Below are 16,026 nucleotides of genomic sequence, written 5' to 3'. Positions count from 1 at the left end.
GAAACGAAAGTGTAAAGGAAAGGAAAGTATACAGAAAAGGAAAGTATAAAGAAAAGGCAAGTATAAAGAAAAGGAAAGTATAAAGGAAGGGAAAGTATAAAAGAAAGGAAGCAAAGGTAAGTATAAAGGAAGGGAAAGGAAGGGAATAGAAAAGAAAGGAAAGGTAGATATAATGGCAAGGAAAGCAATGTATAAAGGAAAGTCAATGTATGTAGAATTGTAAGGATAGGGAAGTATATAAAAAAGGAAAGGAAAGGTTAATTTAAAAAAAAAAAGGAATGGAAAGGAAGGTCTAAGGGAAAATGTTACAGAACAGAAAGGGAATGTAGGTATAATGCAAAGGGAAGGGAATTATAAAAGAAGGGAATTTATAAAAGAAAGGAAAGCAAAGATAAGTATGAAAGGAAAGGAAAGGAAAGTATAAATGAAAGGAGAGGCTAAGTTTAAAAATAGGAATTGAAACGAAAGTGTAAAGGAAAGGAAAGTATACAGAAAAGGAAAGTATAAAGGAAAGGAAAGTATAAAGAAAAGGAAAGTATAAAGGAAGGGAAAGTGTAAAGAAAAAGAAAGTATAAAGGAAGGGAAAGTATAAAAGAAAGGAACGCAAAGGTAAGTATATTGGAAAGGATAAGAAAGTATAAATGAAAGGAATGGGTAAGTTTAAAAATAGGAATGGAAAGGAAAGTATAAGGGAATGGAAAGTATAAAGGAAGGGAAAGTATAAAAGAAAGGAAGCAAAGGTAAGTATAAAGGAAGGGAAAGGAAGGGAATAGAAAAGAAAGGAAAGGTAGATATAATGGAAAGGAAAGCAAAGTATAAAGGAAAGTCAATGTATGTAGAATTGTAAGGATAGGGAAGTATATAAAAAAGGAAAGGAAAGGTTAATTTAAAAAAAAAAAAAGGAATGGAAAGGAAGGTCTAAGGGAAAATGTTACAGAACAGAAAGGGAATGTAGGTATAATGCAAAGGGAAGGGAATTATAAAAGAAGGGAATTTATAAAGGAAAGGAAAGCAAAGGTAAGTATGAAAGGAAAGGAAAGTATAAATGAAAGGAGAGGCTAAGTTTAAAAATAGGAATTGAAATGAAAGTGTAAAGGAAAGGAAAGTATACAGAAAAGGAAAATAGAAAGAAAAGGAAAGTATAAAGAAAAGGAAACTATAAAGGAAGGGAAAGTATAAAGGAAAGGAAGCAAAGGTAAGTATAAAGGTAGGGAAAGGAAGGGAATAGAAAAGAAAGGAAAGGTAGATATAATGGAAAGGAAAGCAATGTATAAAGGAAAGTCAATGTATGTAGAATTGTAAGGATAGGGAAGTATATAAAAAAGGAAAGGAAAGGTTAATTTAAAAAAAAAAAAAGGAATGGAAAGGAAGGTCTAAGGGAAAATGTTACAGAACAGAAAGGGAATGTAGGTATAATGCAAAGGGAAGGGAATTATAAAAGAAGGGAATTTATAAAAGAAAGGAAAGCAAAGGTAAGAATGAAAGGAAAGGAAAGTATAAATGAAAGGAGAGGCTAAGTTTAAAAATAGGAATTGAAATCAAAGTGTAAAGGAAAAGAAAGTATACAGAAAAGGAAAGGGAAAGTAGAAAAGAAAGGAAAGCAAAGGTAAGTATATTGGAAAGGATAAGAAAGTATAAATGAAAGGAATGGGTAAGTTTAAAAATAGGAATGGAAAGGAAAGTATAAGGGAATGGAAAGTATAAAGGAAGGGAAAGTATAAAAGAAAGGAAGCAAAGGTAAGTATAAAGGAAGGGAAAGGAAGGGAATAGAAAAGAAAGGAAAGGTAGATATAATGGAAAGGAAAGCAATGTATAAAGGAAAACCAATGTATGTAGAATTGTAAGTATAGTGAAGTATATAAAAAAGGAAAGGAAAGGTTAATTTAAAAAAAAAAAAGGAATGGAAAGGAAGGTCTAAAGGAAAATGTTACAGAACTGAAAGGGAATGTAGGTATAATGCAAAGGGAAGGGAATTATAAAAGAAGGGAATTTATAAAAGAAAGGAAAGCAAAGGTAAGTATGAAAGGAAAGGAAAGGAAAGTATAAATGAAAGGAGAGGCTAAGTTTAAAAATAGGAATTGAAATGAAAGTGTAAAGGAAAGGAAAGTATACAGAAAAGGAAAGTATAAATGAAAGGAAAGTATAAAGAAAAGGAAAGTATAAAGGAAGGGAAAGTATAAAAGAAAGGAAAGCAAAGGTAAGTATATTGGAAAGGATAAGAAAGTATAAATGAAAGGAATGGGTAAGTTTAAAAATAGGAATTGAAATGAAAGTGTAAAGGAAAGGAAAGTATACAGAAAAGGAAAGTATAAAGGAAAGGAAAGTATAAAGAAAAGGAAAGTATAAAGGAAGGGAAAGTATAAAGAAAAGGAAAGTATAAAGGAAGGGAAAGTATAAAAGAAAGGAAAGCAAAGGTAAGTATATTGGAAAGGATAGGAAAGTATAAATGAAAGGAATGGGTAAGTTTAAAAATAGGAATGGAAAGGAAAGTATAAGGGAATGGAAAGTATAAAGGAAGGGAAAGTATAAAAGAAAGGAAGCAAAGGTAAGTATAAAGGAAGGGAAAGGAAGGGAATAGAAAAGAAAGGAAAGGTAGATATAATGGAAAGGAAAGCAAAGTATAAAGGAAAGTCAATGTATGTAGAATTGTAAGGATAGGGAAGTATATAAAAAAGGAAAGGAAAGGTTAATTTAAAAAAAAAAAAAGGAATGGAAAGGAAGGTCTAAGGGAAAATGTTACAGAACAGAAAGGGAATGTAGGTATAATGCAAAGGGAAGGGAATTATAAAAGAAGGGAATTTATAAAGGAAAGGAAAGCAAAGGTAAGTATGAAAGGAGAGGAAAGTATAAATGAAAGGAGAGGCTAAGTTTAAAAATAGGAATTGAAATGAAAGTGTAAAGGAAAGGAAAGTATACAGAAAAGGAAAGTATAAAGAAAAGGAAAGTATAAAGAAAAGGAAAGTATAAAGAAAAGGAAAGTATAAAGGAAGGGAAAGTATAAAAGAAAGGAAGCAAAGGTAAGTATAAAGGAAGGGAAAGGAAGGGAATAGAAAAGAAAGGAAAGGTAGATATAATGGCAAGGAAAGCAATGTATAAAGGAAAGTCAATGTATGTAGAATTGTAAGGATAGGGAAGTATATAAAAAAGGAAAGGAAAGGTTAATTTAAAAAAAAAAAGGAATGGAAAGGAAGGTCTAAGGGAAAATGTTACAGAACAGAAAGGGAATGTAGGTATAATGCAAAGGGAAGGGAATTATAAAAGAAGGGAATTTATAAAAGAAAGGAAAGCAAAGGTAAGTATGAAAGGAAAGGAAAGGAAAGTATAAATGAAAGGAGAGGCTAAGTTTAAAAATAGGAATTGAAATGAAAGTGTAAAGGAAAGGAAAGTATACAGAAAAGGAAAGTATAAAGGAAAGGAAAGTATAAAGAAAAGGAAAGTATAAAGGAAGGGAAAGTATAAAGAAAAAGAAAGTATAAAGGAAGGGAAAGTATAAAAGAAAGGAAAGCAAAGGTAAGTATATTGGAAAGGATAAGAAAGTATAAATGAAAGGAATGGGTAAGTTTAAAAATAGGAATGGAAAGGAAAGTATAAGGGAATGGAAAGTATAAAGGAAGGGAAAGTATAAAAGAAAGGAAGCAAAGGTAAGTATAAAGGAAGGGAAAGGAAGGGAATAGAAAAGAAAGGAAAGGTAGATATAATGGAAAGGAAAGCAAAGTATAAAGGAAAGTCAATGTATGTAGAATTGTAAGGATAGGGAAGTATATAAAAAAGGAAAGGAAAGGTTAATTTAAAAAAAAAAAAAGGAATGGAAAGGAAGGTCTAAGGGAAAATGTTACAGAACAGAAAGGGAATGTAGGTATAATGCAAAGGGAAGGGAATTATAAAAGAAGGGAATTTATAAAGGAAAGGAAAGCAAAGGTAAGTATGAAAGGAAAGGAAAGTATAAATGAAAGGAGAGGCTAAGTTTAAAAATAGGAATTGAAATGAAAGTGTAAAGGAAAGGAAAGTATACAGAAAAGGAAAATAGAAAGAAAAGGAAAGTATAAAGAAAAGGAAACTATAAAGGAAGGGAAAGTATAAAGGAAAGGAAGCAAAGGTAAGTATAAAGGTAGGGAAAGGAAGGGAATAGAAAAGAAAGGAAAGGTAGATATAATGGAAAGGAAAGCAATGTATAAAGGAAAGTCAATGTATGTAGAATTGTAAGGATAGGGAAGTATATAGAAAAGGAAAGGAAAGGTTAATTTTCAAAAAAAAAGGAATGCAAAGGAAGGTCTAAAGGAAAATGTTACAGAACAGAAAGGGAATGTAGGTATAATGCAAAGGGAAGGGAATTATAAAAGAAGGGAATTTATAAAAGAAAGGAAAGCAAAGGTAAGAATGAAAGGAAAGGAAAGTATAAATGAAAGGAGAGGCTAAGTTTAAAAATAGGAATTGAAATCAAAGTGTAAAGGAAAAGAAAGTATACAGAAAAGGAAAGGGAAAGTAGAAAAGAAAGGAAAGCAAAGGTAAGTATATTGGAAAGGATAAGAAAGTATAAATGAAAGGAATGGGTAAGTTTAAAAATAGGAATGGAAAGGAAAGTATAAGGGAATGGAAAGTATAAAGGAAGGGAAAGTATAAAAGAAAGGAAGCAAAGGTAAGTATAAAGGAAGGGAAAGGAAGGGAATAGAAAAGAAAGGAAAGGTAGATATAATGGAAAGGAAAGCAAAGTAGAAAGGAAAGTCAATGTATGTAGAATTGTAAGTATAGTGAAGTATATAAAAAAGGAAAGGAAAGGTTAATTTAAAAAAAAAAAAGGAATGGAAAGGAAGGTCTAAAGGAAAATGTTACAGAACTGAAAGGGAATGTAGGTATAATGCAAAGGGAAGGGAATTATAAAAGAAGGGAATTTATAAAAGAAATGAAAGCAAAGGTAAGTATGAAAGGAAAGGAAAGGAAAGTATAAATGAAAGGAGAGGCTAAGTTTAAAAATAGGAATTGAAATGAAAGTGTAAAGGAAAGGAAAGTATACAGAAAAGGAAAGTATAAAGGAAAGGAAAGTATAAAGAAAAGGAAAGTATAAAGGAAGGGAAAGTATAAAAGAAAGGAAAGCAAAGGTAAGTATATTGGAAAGGATAAGAAAGTATAAATGAAAGGAATGGGTAAGTTTAAAAATAGGAATGGAAAGGAAAGTATAAGGGAATGGAAAGTATAAAGGAAGGGAAAGTATAAAAGAAAGGAAGCAAAGGTAAGTATAAAGGAAGGGAAAGGAAGGGAATAGAAAAGAAAGGAAAGGTAGATATAATGGAAAGGAAAGCAATGTATAAGGGAAAATCAATGTATGTAGAATTGTAAGGATAGGCAAGTATATAAAAAAGGAAAGGAAAGGTTAATTTAAAAAAAAAAAGGAATGGAAAGGGAGGTCTAAGGGAAAATGTTACAGAACAGAAAGGGAATGTAGGTATAATGCAAAGGGAAGGGAATTATAAAAGAAGGGAATTTATAAAGGAAAGGAAAGCAAAGGTAAGTATGAAAGGAAAGTATAAATGAAAGGAGAGGCTAAGTTTAAAAATAGGAATTGAAATGAAAGTGTAAAGGAAAGGAAAGTATACAGAAAAGGAAAGTATAAAGGAAAGGAAAGTATAAAGAAAAGGAAAGTATAAAGGAAGGGAAAGTATAAAGAAAAGGAAAGTATAAAGGAAGGGAAAGTATAAAAGAAAGGAAAGCAAAGGTAAGTATATTGGAAAGGATAAGAAAGTATAAATGAAAGGAATGGGTAAGTTTAAAAATAGGAATGGAAAGGAAAGTATAAGGGAATGGAAAGTATAAAGGAAGGGAAAGTATAAAAGAAAGGAAGCAAAGGTAAGTATAAAGGAAGGGAAAGGAAGGGAATAGAAAAGAAAGGAAAGGTAGATATAATGGAAAGGAAAGCAAAGTATAAAGGAAAGTCAATGTATGTAGAATTGTAAGGATAGGGAAGTATATAAAAAAGGAAAGGAAAGGTTAATTTAAAAAAAAAAAAAGGAATGGAAAGGAAGGTCTAAGGGAAAATGTTACAGAACAGAAAGGGAATGTAGGTATAATGCAAAGGGAAGGGAATTATAAAAGAAGGGAATTTATAAAGGAAAGGAAAGCAAAGGTAAGTATGAAAGGAGAGGAAAGTATAAATGAAAGGAGAGGCTAAGTTTAAAAATAGGAATTGAAATGAAAGTGTAAAGGAAACGAAAGTATACAGAAAAGGAAAGTATAAAGGAAAGGAAAGTATAAAGAAAAGGAAAGTATAAAGGAAGGGAAAGTATAAAGAAAAGGAAAGTATAAAGGAAGGGAAAGTATAAAAGAAAGGAAAGCAAAGGTAAGTATATTGGAAAGGATAAGAAAGTATAAATGAAAGGAATGGGTAAGTTTAAAAATAGGAATGGAAAGGAAAGTATAAGGGAATGGAAAGTATAAAGGAAGGGAAAGTATAAAAGAAAGGAAGCAAAGGTAAGTATAAAGGAAGGGAAAGGAAGGGAATAGAAAAGAAAGGAAAGGTAGATATAATGGAAAGGAAAGCAAAGTATAAAGGAAAGTCAATGTATGTAGAATTGTAAGGATAGGGAAGTATATAGAAAAGGAAAGGAAAGGTTAATTTTCAAAAAAAAAGGAATGCAAAGGAAGGTCTAAAGGAAAATGTTACAGAACAGAAAGGGAATGTAGGTATAATGCAAAGGGAAGGGAATTATAAAAGAAGGGAATTTATAAAAGAAAGGAAAGCAAAGGTAAGTATGAAAGGAAAGGAAAGTATAAATGAAAGGAGAGGCTAAGTTTAAAAATAGGAATTGAAATCAAAGTGTAAAGGAAAAGAAAGTATACAGAAAAGGAAAGGGAAAGTAGAAAAGAAAGGAAAGCAAAGGTAAGTATATTGGAAAGGATAAGAAAGTATAAATGAAAGGAATGGGTAAGTTTAAAAATAGGAATGGAAAGGAAAGTATAAGGGAATGGAAATTATAAAGGAAGGGAAAGTATATAAGAAAGGAAGCAAAGGTAAGTATAAAGGAAGGGAAAGGAAGGGAATAGAAAAGAAAGGAAAGGTAGATATAATGGAAAGGAAAGCAATGTATAAAGGAAAATCAATGTATGTAGAATTGTAAGTATAGTGAAGTATATAAAAAAGGAACGGAAAGGTTAATTTAAAAAAAAAAGGAATGGAAAGGGAGGTCTAAGGGAAAATGTTACAGAACAGAAAGGGAATGTAGGTATAATGCAAAGGGAAGGGAATTATAAAAGAAGGGAATTTATAAAAGAAAGGAAAGCAAAGGTAAGTATGAAAGGAAAGGGAAGTATAAATGAAAGGAGAGGCTAAGTTTAAAAATAGGAATTGAAATGAAAGTGTAAAGGAAAGGAAAGTATACAGAAAAGTATAAAGGAAAGGAAAGTATAAAGAAAAGGAAAGTATAAAGGAAGGGAAAGTATAAAAGAAAGGAAAGCAAAGGTAAGTATATTGGAAAGGATAAGAAAGTATAAATGAAAGGAATGGGTAAGTTTAAAAATAAGAATGGAAAGTATAAGGGAATGGAAAGTATAAAGGAAGGGAAAGTATAAAATAAAGGAAGCAAATGTAAGTATAAAGGAAGGGAAAGGAAGGGAATAGAAAAGAAAGGAAAGGTAGATATAATGGAAAGGAAAGCAATGTATAAATGAAAATCAATGTATGTAGAATTGTAAGGATAGTGAAGTATATAAAAATGGAAAGGAAAGGTTAATTTAAAATAAAAAAGGAATGGAAAGGAAGGTCTAAAGGAAAATGTTACAGAACAAAAAAAGAAGGTAGGTATAATGCAAAGGGAAGGGAATTATTAAAGAAGGGAATTTATAAAAGATAGGAAAGCAAAGGTAAGTATGAAAGGAAAGGAAAGTATAAATGAAAGGAAAGTCTAAGTTTAATAATAGGAATTGAAATCAAAGTGTAAAGGAAAAGAAAGTATACAGAAAAGGAAAGGGAAAGTAGAAAAGAAAGGAAAGCAAAGGTAAGTATATTGGAAAGGATAAGAAAGTATAAATGAAAGGAATGGGTAAGTTTAAAAATAGGAATGGAAAGGAAAGTATAAGGGAATGGAAAGTATAAAGGAAGGGAAAGTATAAAAGAAAGGAAGCAAAGGTAAGTATAAAGGAAGGGAAAGGAAAGTATAAATGAAAGGAGAGGCTAAGTTTAAAAATAGGAATTGAAATGAAAGTGTAAAGGAAAGGAAAATATACAGAAAAGGAAAGTATAAAGAAAAGGAAAGTATAAAGAAAAGGAAAGTATAAAGGAAGGGAAAGTATAAAAGAAAGGAAGCAAAGGTAAGTATAAAGGAAGGGAAAGGAAGGGAATAAAAAAGAGAGGAAAGGTAGATATAATGGCAAGGAAAGCAATGTATAAAGGAAAGTCAATGTATGTAGAATTGTAAGGATAGGGAAGTATATAAAAAAGGAAAGGAAAGGTTAATTTAAAAAAAAAAAAAAGGAATGGAAAGGAAGGTCTAAAGGAAAATGTTACGGAACAGAAAGGGAATGTAGGTATAATGCAAAGGGAAGGGAATTATAAAAGAAGGGAATTTATAAAAGAAAGGAAAGCAAAGGTAAGTATGAAAGGAAAGGGAAGTATAAATGAAAGGAGAGGCTAAGTTTAAAAATAGGAATTGAAATGAAAGTGTAAAGGAAAGGAAGGTATAAAGAAAAGGAAAGTATAAAGGAAAGGAAAGTATAAAGAAAAGGAAAGAATAAAGGAAGGGAAAGTATAAAAGAAAGGAAAGCAAAGGTAAGTATATTGGAAAGGATAAGAAAGTATAAATGAAAGGAATGGGTAAGTTTAAAAATAGGAATGGAAAGGAAAGTATAAGGGAATGGAAAGTATAAAGGAAGGGAAAGTAGAAAAGAAAGGAAGCAAAGGTAAGTATAAAGGAAGGGAAAGGAAGGGAATAGAAAAGAAAGGAAAGGTAGATATAATGGAAAGGAAAGCAAAGTATAAAGGAATGTCAATGTATGTAGAATTGTAAGGATAGGGAAGTATATAAAAATGGAAAGGAAAGGTTAATTTAAAATAAAAAAGGAATGGAAAGGAAGGTCTAAAGGAAAATGTTACAGAACAGAAAGGGAATGTAGGTATAATGCAAAGGGAAGGGAATTATAAAAGAAGGGAATTTATAAAAGAAAGGAAAGCAAAGGTAAGTATGAAAGGAAAGGAAAGGGAAGTATAAATGAAAGGAGAGGCTATGTTTAAAAATAGGAATTGAAATGAAAGTGTAAAGGAAAGGAAAGTATACAGAAAAGGAAAGTATAAAGGAAAGGAAAGTATAAAGAAAAGGAAAGTATAAAGGAAGGGAAAGTATAAAGAAAAGGAAAGTATAAAGGAAGGGAAAGTATAAAAGAAAGGAAAGCAAAGTTAAGTATATTGGAAAGGATAAGAAAGTATAAATGAAAGGAATGGGAAATTTTAAAAATAGGAATGGAAAGGAAAGTATAAGGGAATGGAAAGTATAAAGGAAGGGAAAGTATAAAATAAAGGAAGCAAAGGTAAGTATAAAGGAAGGGAAAGGAAGGGAATAGAAAAGAAAGGTAGATATAATGGAAAGGAAAGCAAAGTATGAAGGAAAGTCAATGTATGTAGAATTGTAAGGATAGGGAAGTATATAAGAAAGGAAAGGAAAGGTTAATTTAAAAAAAAAAAAGGAATGGATAGGAAGGTCTAAAGGAAAATGTTACAGAACAGAAAGGGAATGTAGGTATAATGCAAAGGGAAGGGAATTATAAAAGAAGGGAATTTATAAAAGAAAGGAAAGCAAAGGTAAGTATGAAAGGAAAGGAAAGTATAAATGAAAGGAGAGGCTAAGTTTAAAAATAGGAATTGAAATGAAAGTGTAAAGGAAAGGAAAGTATACAGAAAAGGAAAGTATAAAGGAAAGGAAAGTATAAAGAAAAGGAAAGTATAAAGGAAGGGAAAGTATAAAAGAAAGGAAAGCAAAGGTAAGTATATTGGAAAGGATAAGAAAGTATAAATGAAAGGAATGGGTAATTATAAAATAGGAATGGAAAGGAAAGCATAAGGGAATGGAAAGTATAAAGGAAGGGAAAGTATAAAAGAAAGGAAGCAAAGGTAAGTATAAAGGAAGGGAATAGAAAAGAAAGGTAGATATAATGGAAAGGAAAGCAAAGTATTAAGGAAAGTCAATGTATGTAGAATTGTAAGGATAGGGAAGTATATAAGAAAGAAAAGGAAAGGTTAATTTAAAAAAAAAAAAAGGGATGGATAGGAAGGTCTAAAGGAAAATGTTACAGAACAGAAAGGGAATGTAGGTATAATGCAAAGGGAAGGGAATTATAAAAGAAGGGAATTTATAAAAGAAAGGAAAGCAAAGGTAAGTATGAAAGGAAAGGGAAGTATAAATGAAAGGAGAGGCTAAGTTTAAAAATAGGAATTGAAATGAAAGTGTAAAGGAAAGGAAAGTATACAGAAAAGTATAAAGGAAAGGAAAGTATAAAGAAAAGGAAGTATAAAGGAAGGGAAATTATAAAAGAAAGGAAAGCAAAGGTAAGTATATTGGAAAGGATAAGAAAGTATAAATGAAAGGAATGGGTAAGTTTAAAAATAGGAATGGAAAGGAAAGTATAAGGGAATGGAAAGTATAAAGGAAGGGAAAGTATAAAATAAAGGAAGCAAAGGTAAGTATAAAGGAAGGGAAAGGAAGGGAATAGAAAAGAAAGGAAAGGTAGATATAATGGAAAGGAAAGCAATGTATAAATGAAAATCAATGTATGTAGAATTGTAAGGATAGTGAAGTATATAAAAATGGAAAGGAAAGGTTAATTTAAAATAAAAATGGAATGGAAAGGAAGGTCTACAGGAAAATATTACAGAACTGAAAGGGAATGTAGGTATAATGCAAAGGGAAGGGAATTATAAAAGAAGGGAATTTATAAAAGAAAGGAAAGCAAAGGTAAGTATGAAAGGAAAGGAAAGAAAAGTATAAATGAAAGGAAAGGCTAAGTTTAAAAATAGGAATTGAAATGAAAGTGTAAAGGAAAGGAAAGTATACAGAAAAGGAAAGTATAAAGGAAAGGAAAGTATAAAGAAAAGGAAAGTATAAAGGAAGGGAAAGTATAAAAGAAAGGAAAGCAAAGGTAAGTATATTGGAAAGGATAAGAAAGTATAAATGAAAGGAATGGGTAAGTTTAAAAATAGGAATGGAAAGGAAAGTATAAGGGAATGGAAAGTATAAAGGAAGGGAAAGTATAAAAGAAAGGAAGCAAAGGTAAGTATAAAGGAAGGGAAAGGAAGGGAATAGAAAAGAAAGGAAAGGTAGATATAATGGAAAGGAAAGCAATGTATAAAGGAAAGTCAATGTATGTAGAATTGTAAGGATAGGGAAGTATATAAAAAAGGAAAGGAAAGGTTAATTTAAAAAAAAAAAAGGAATGGAAAGGAAGGTCTGAAGGACAATGTTACAGAACAAAAAGGGAAGGTAGGTATAATGCAAAGGGAAGGGAATTATTAAAGAAGGGAATTTATAAAAGATAGGAAAGCAAAGGTAAGTATGAAAGGAAAGGAAAGTATAAATGAAAGGAAAGTCTAAGTTTAAAAATAGGAATTGAAATGAAAGTGTAAAGGAAAAGAAAGTATACAGAAAAGGAAAGGGAAAGTATAAAAGAAAGGAAAGCAAAGGTAAGTATATTGGAAAGGATAAGAAAGTATAAATGAAAGGAATGGGTAAGTTTAAAAATAGGAATGGAAAGGAAAGTATAAGGGAATGGAAAGTATAAAGGAAGGGAAAGTATAAAAGAAAGGAAGCAAAGGTAAGTATAAAGGAAGGGAAAGGAAGGGAATAGAAAAGAAAGGAAAGGTAGATATAATGGAAAAGAAAGCAAAGTATAAAGGAATGTCAATGTATGTAGAATTGTAAGGACAGGGGAGTATATAAAAATGGAAAGGAAAGGTTAATTTAAAATAAAAAAGGAATGGAAAGGAAGGTCTAAAGGAAAATGTTACAGAACTGAAAGGGAATGTAGGTATAATGCAAAGGGAAGGGAATTATAAAAGAAGGGAATTTATAAAAGAAAGGAAAGCAAAGGTAAGTATGAAAGGAAAGGAAAGGAAAGTATAAATGAAAGGAAAGGGTAAGTTTAAAAATAGGAATTGAAATGAAAGTGTAAAGGAAAGGAAAGTATACATAAAAAGAAAGTATAAAGTAAAGGAAAGTATAAAGAAAAGGAAAGTATAAAGGAAGGGAAAGTATAAAAGAAAGGAAAGCAAAGGTAAGTATATTGGAAAGGATAAGAAAGTATAAATGAAAGGAACGGGTAAGTTTAAAAATAGGAATGGAAAGGAAAGTATAAGGGAATGGAAAGTATAAAGGAAGGGAAAGTATAAAAGAAAGGAAGCAAAGGTAAGTATAAAGGAAGGGAAAGGAAGGGAATAGAAAAGAAAGGAAAGGTAGATATAATGGAAAGGAAAGCAAAGTATGAAGGAAAGTCAATGTATGTAGAATTGTAAGGATAGGGAAGTATATAAAAAAGGAAAGGAAAGGTTAATTTAAAAAAAAAAAAGGAATGGAAAGGAAGGTCTAAGGGAAAATGTTACAGAACAGAAAGGGAATGTAGGTATAATGCAAAGGGAAGGGAATTATAAAAGAAGGGAATTTATAAAAGAAAGGAAAGCAAAGGTAAGTATGAAAGGAAAGGAAAGGGAAGTATAAATGAAAGGAGAGGCTAAGTTTAAAAATAGGAATTGAAATGAAAGTGTAAAGGAAAGGAAAGTATACAGAAAAGGAAAGTATAAAGGAAAGGAAAGTATAAAGAAAAGGAAAGTATAAAGGAAGGGAAAGTATAAAGAAAAGGAAAGTATAAAGGAAGGGAAAGTATAAAAGAAAGGAAAGCAAAGTTAAGTATATTGGAAAGGATAAGAAAGTATAAATGAAAGGAATGGGAAATTTTAAAAATAGTAATGGAAAGGAAAGTATAAGGGAATGGAAAGTATAAAGGAAGGGAAAGTATAAAATAAAGGAAGCAAAGGTAAGTATAAAGGAAGGGAAAGGAAGGGAATAGAAAAGAAAGGTAGATATAATGGAAAGGAAAGCAAAGTATGAAGGAAAGTCAATGTATGTAGAATTGTAAGGATAGGGAAGTATATAAGAAAGGAAAGGTTAATTTAAAAAAAAAAAAGGAATGGATAGGAAGGTCTAAAGGAAAATGTTACAGAACAGAAAGGGAATGTAGGTATAATGCAAAGGGAAGGGAATTATAAAAGAAGGGAATTTATAAAAGAAAGGAAAGCAAAGGTAAGTATGAAAGGAAAGGGAAGTATAAATGAAAGGAGAGGCTAAGTTTAAAAATAGGAATTGAAATGAAAGTGTAAAGGAAAGGAAAGTATACAGAAAAGGAAAGTATAAAGGAAAGGAAAGTATAAAGAAAAAGAAAATTATAAAGGAAGGGAAAGTATAAAGAAAAGGAAAGTATAAAGGAAGGGAAAGTATAAAAGAAAGGAAAGCAAAGGTAAGTATATTGGAAAGGATAAGAAAGTATAAATGAAAGGAATGGGTAATTTTAAAAATAGGAATGGAAAGGAAAGTATAAGGGAATGGAAAGTATAAAGGAAGGGAAAGTATAAAAGAAAGGAAGCAAAGGTAAGTATAAAGGAAGGGAAAGGAAGGGAATAGAAAAGAAAGGAAAGGTAGATATAATGGAAAGGAAAGCAAAGTATGAAGGAAAGTCAATGTATGTAGAATTGTAAGGATAGGGAAGTATATAAAAAAGGAAAGGAAAGGTTAATTTAAAAAAAAAAAAGGAATGGAAAGGAAGGTCTAAGGGAAAATGTTACAGAACAGAAAGGGAATGTAGGTATAATGCAAAGGGAAGGGAATTATAAAAGAAGGGAATTTATAAAAGAAAGGAAAGCAAAGGTAAGTATGAAAGGAAAGGAAAGGGAAGTATAAATGAAAGGAGAGGCTAAGTTTAAAAATAGGAATTGAAATGAAAGTGTAAAGGAAAGGAAAGTATACAGAAAAGGAAAGTATAAAGGAAAGGAAAGTATAAAGAAAAGGAAAGTATAAAGGAAGGGAAAGTATAAAGAAAAGGAAAGTATAAAGGAAGGGAAAGTATAAAAGAAAGGAAAGCAAAGTTAAGTATATTGGAAAGGATAAGAAAGTATAAATGAAAGGAATGGGAAATTTTAAAAATAGGAATGGAAAGGAAAGCATAAGGGAATGGAAAGTATAAAGGAAGGGAAAGTATAAAATAAAGGAAGCAAAGGTAAGTATAAAGGAAGGGAATAGAAAAGAAAGGTAGATATAATGGAAAGGAAAGCAAAGTATTAAGGAAAGTCAATGTATGTAGAATTGTAAGGATAGGGAAGTATATAAGAAAGGAAAGGAAAGGTTAATTTAAAAAAAAAAAAGGAATGGATAGGAAGGTCTAAAGGAAAATGTTACAGAACAGAAAGGGAATGTAGGTATAATGCAAAGGGAAGGGAATTATAAAAGAAGGGAATTTATAAAAGAAAGGAAAGCAAAGGTAAGTATGAAAGGAAAGGGAAGCATAAATGAAAGGAGAGCCTAAGTTTAAAAATAGGAATTGAAATGAAAGTGTAAAGGAAAGGAAAGTATACAGAAAAGGAAAGTATAAAGGAAAGGAAAGTATAAAGAAAAGGAAAGTATAAAGGAAGGGAAGTATAAAAGAAAGGAAAGCAAAGGTAAGTATATTGGAAAGGATAAGAAAGTATAAATGAAAGGAATGGGTAAGTTTAAAAATAGGAATGGAAAGGAAAGTATAAGGGAATGGAAAGTATAAAGGAAGGGAAAGTATAAAAGAAAGGAAGCAAAGGTAAGTATAAAGGAAGGGAAAGGAAGGGAATAGAAAAGAAAGGAAAGGTAGATATAATGGAAAGGAAAGCAATGTATAAATGAAAATCAATGTATGTAGAATTGTAAGGATAGTGAAGTATATAAAAATGGAAAGGAAAGGTTAATTTAAAATAAAAATGGAATGGAAAGGAAGGTCTAAAGGAAAATGTTACAGAACTGAAAGGGAATGTAGGTATAATGCAAAGGGAAGGGAATTATAAAAGAAGGGAATTTATAAAAGAAAGGAAAGCAAAGGTAAGTATGAAAGGAAAGGAAAGAAAAGTATAAATGAAAGGAAAGGCTAAGTTTAAAAACAGGAATTGAAATGAAAGTGTAAAGGAAAGGAAAGTATACAGAAAAGGAAAGTATAAAGGAAAGGAAAGTATAAAGAAAAGGAAAGTATAAAGGAAGGGAAAGTATAAAAGAAAGGAAAGCAAAGGTAAGTATATTGGAAAGGATAAGAAAGTATAAATGAAAGGAATGGGTAAGTTTAAAAATAGGAATGGAAAGGAAAGTATAAGGGAATGGAAAGTATAAAGGAAGGGAAAGTATAAAAGAAAGGAAGCAAAGGTAAGTATAAAGGAAGGGAAAGGAAGGGAATAGAAAAGAAAGGAAAGGTAGATATAATGGAAAGGAAAGCAATGTATAAAGGAAAGTCAATGTATGTAGAATTGTAAGGATAGGGAAGTATATAAAAAAGGAAAGGAAAGGTTAATTTAAAAAAAAAAAAGGAATGGAAAGGAAGGTCTGAAGGACAATGTTACAGAACAAAAAGGGAAGGTAGGTATAATGCAAAGGGAAGGGAATTATTAAAGAAGGGAATTTATAAAAGATAGGAAAGCAAAGGTAAGTATGAAAGGAAAGGAAAGTATAAATGAAAGGAAAGTCTAAGTTTAAAAATAGGAATTGAAATGAAAGTGTAAAGGAAAAGAAAGTATACAGAAAAGGAAAGGGAAAGTATAAAAGAAAGGAAAGCAAAGGTAAGTATATTGGAAAGGATAAGAAAGTATAAATGAAAGGAATGGGTAAGTTTAAAAATAGGAATGGAAAGGAAAGTATAAGGGAATGGAAAGTATAAAGGAAGGGAAAGTATAAAAGAAAGGAAGCAAAGGTAAGTATAAAGGAAGGGAAAGGAAGGGAATAGAAAAGAAAGGAAAGGTAGATATAATGGAAAGGAAAGCAAAGTATAAAGGAATGT

General features: G+C 30.6%; 2 long non-coding RNA genes across 3 annotated transcripts in view; one reads left to right on the top strand and one right to left on the bottom strand.

Moving 5' to 3' along the window:
- Positions 1 to 16,026, bottom strand: part of LOC146754095 (uncharacterized) — a 69,554-nt gene that overhangs the window by 26,605 nt on the left and 26,923 nt on the right. The gene's annotated exons all lie outside the window — the stretch shown is intronic.
- The window catches only part of LOC146754087 (uncharacterized), a 137,636-nt gene continuing 128,026 nt past the window's right edge, over positions 6,417 to 16,026 (top strand). Inside the window, exon 1 of the long non-coding RNA XR_014939241.1 lies at positions 6,417 to 16,024. This is a non-coding gene — a long non-coding RNA (uncharacterized LOC146754087). The remainder of the gene's footprint in view (positions 16,025 to 16,026) is intronic.

This window comes from Coturnix japonica, chromosome Z (genome assembly GCF_054131305.1).
Source record: "Coturnix japonica strain WE chromosome Z, WE-NBRP24, whole genome shotgun sequence".
NCBI classification, from domain to species: Eukaryota; Metazoa; Chordata; class Aves; order Galliformes; family Phasianidae; genus Coturnix; species Coturnix japonica.
Note: the sequence above shows the minus strand (reverse complement) of the source record. Positions and strands in the feature narration are given on the sequence as shown.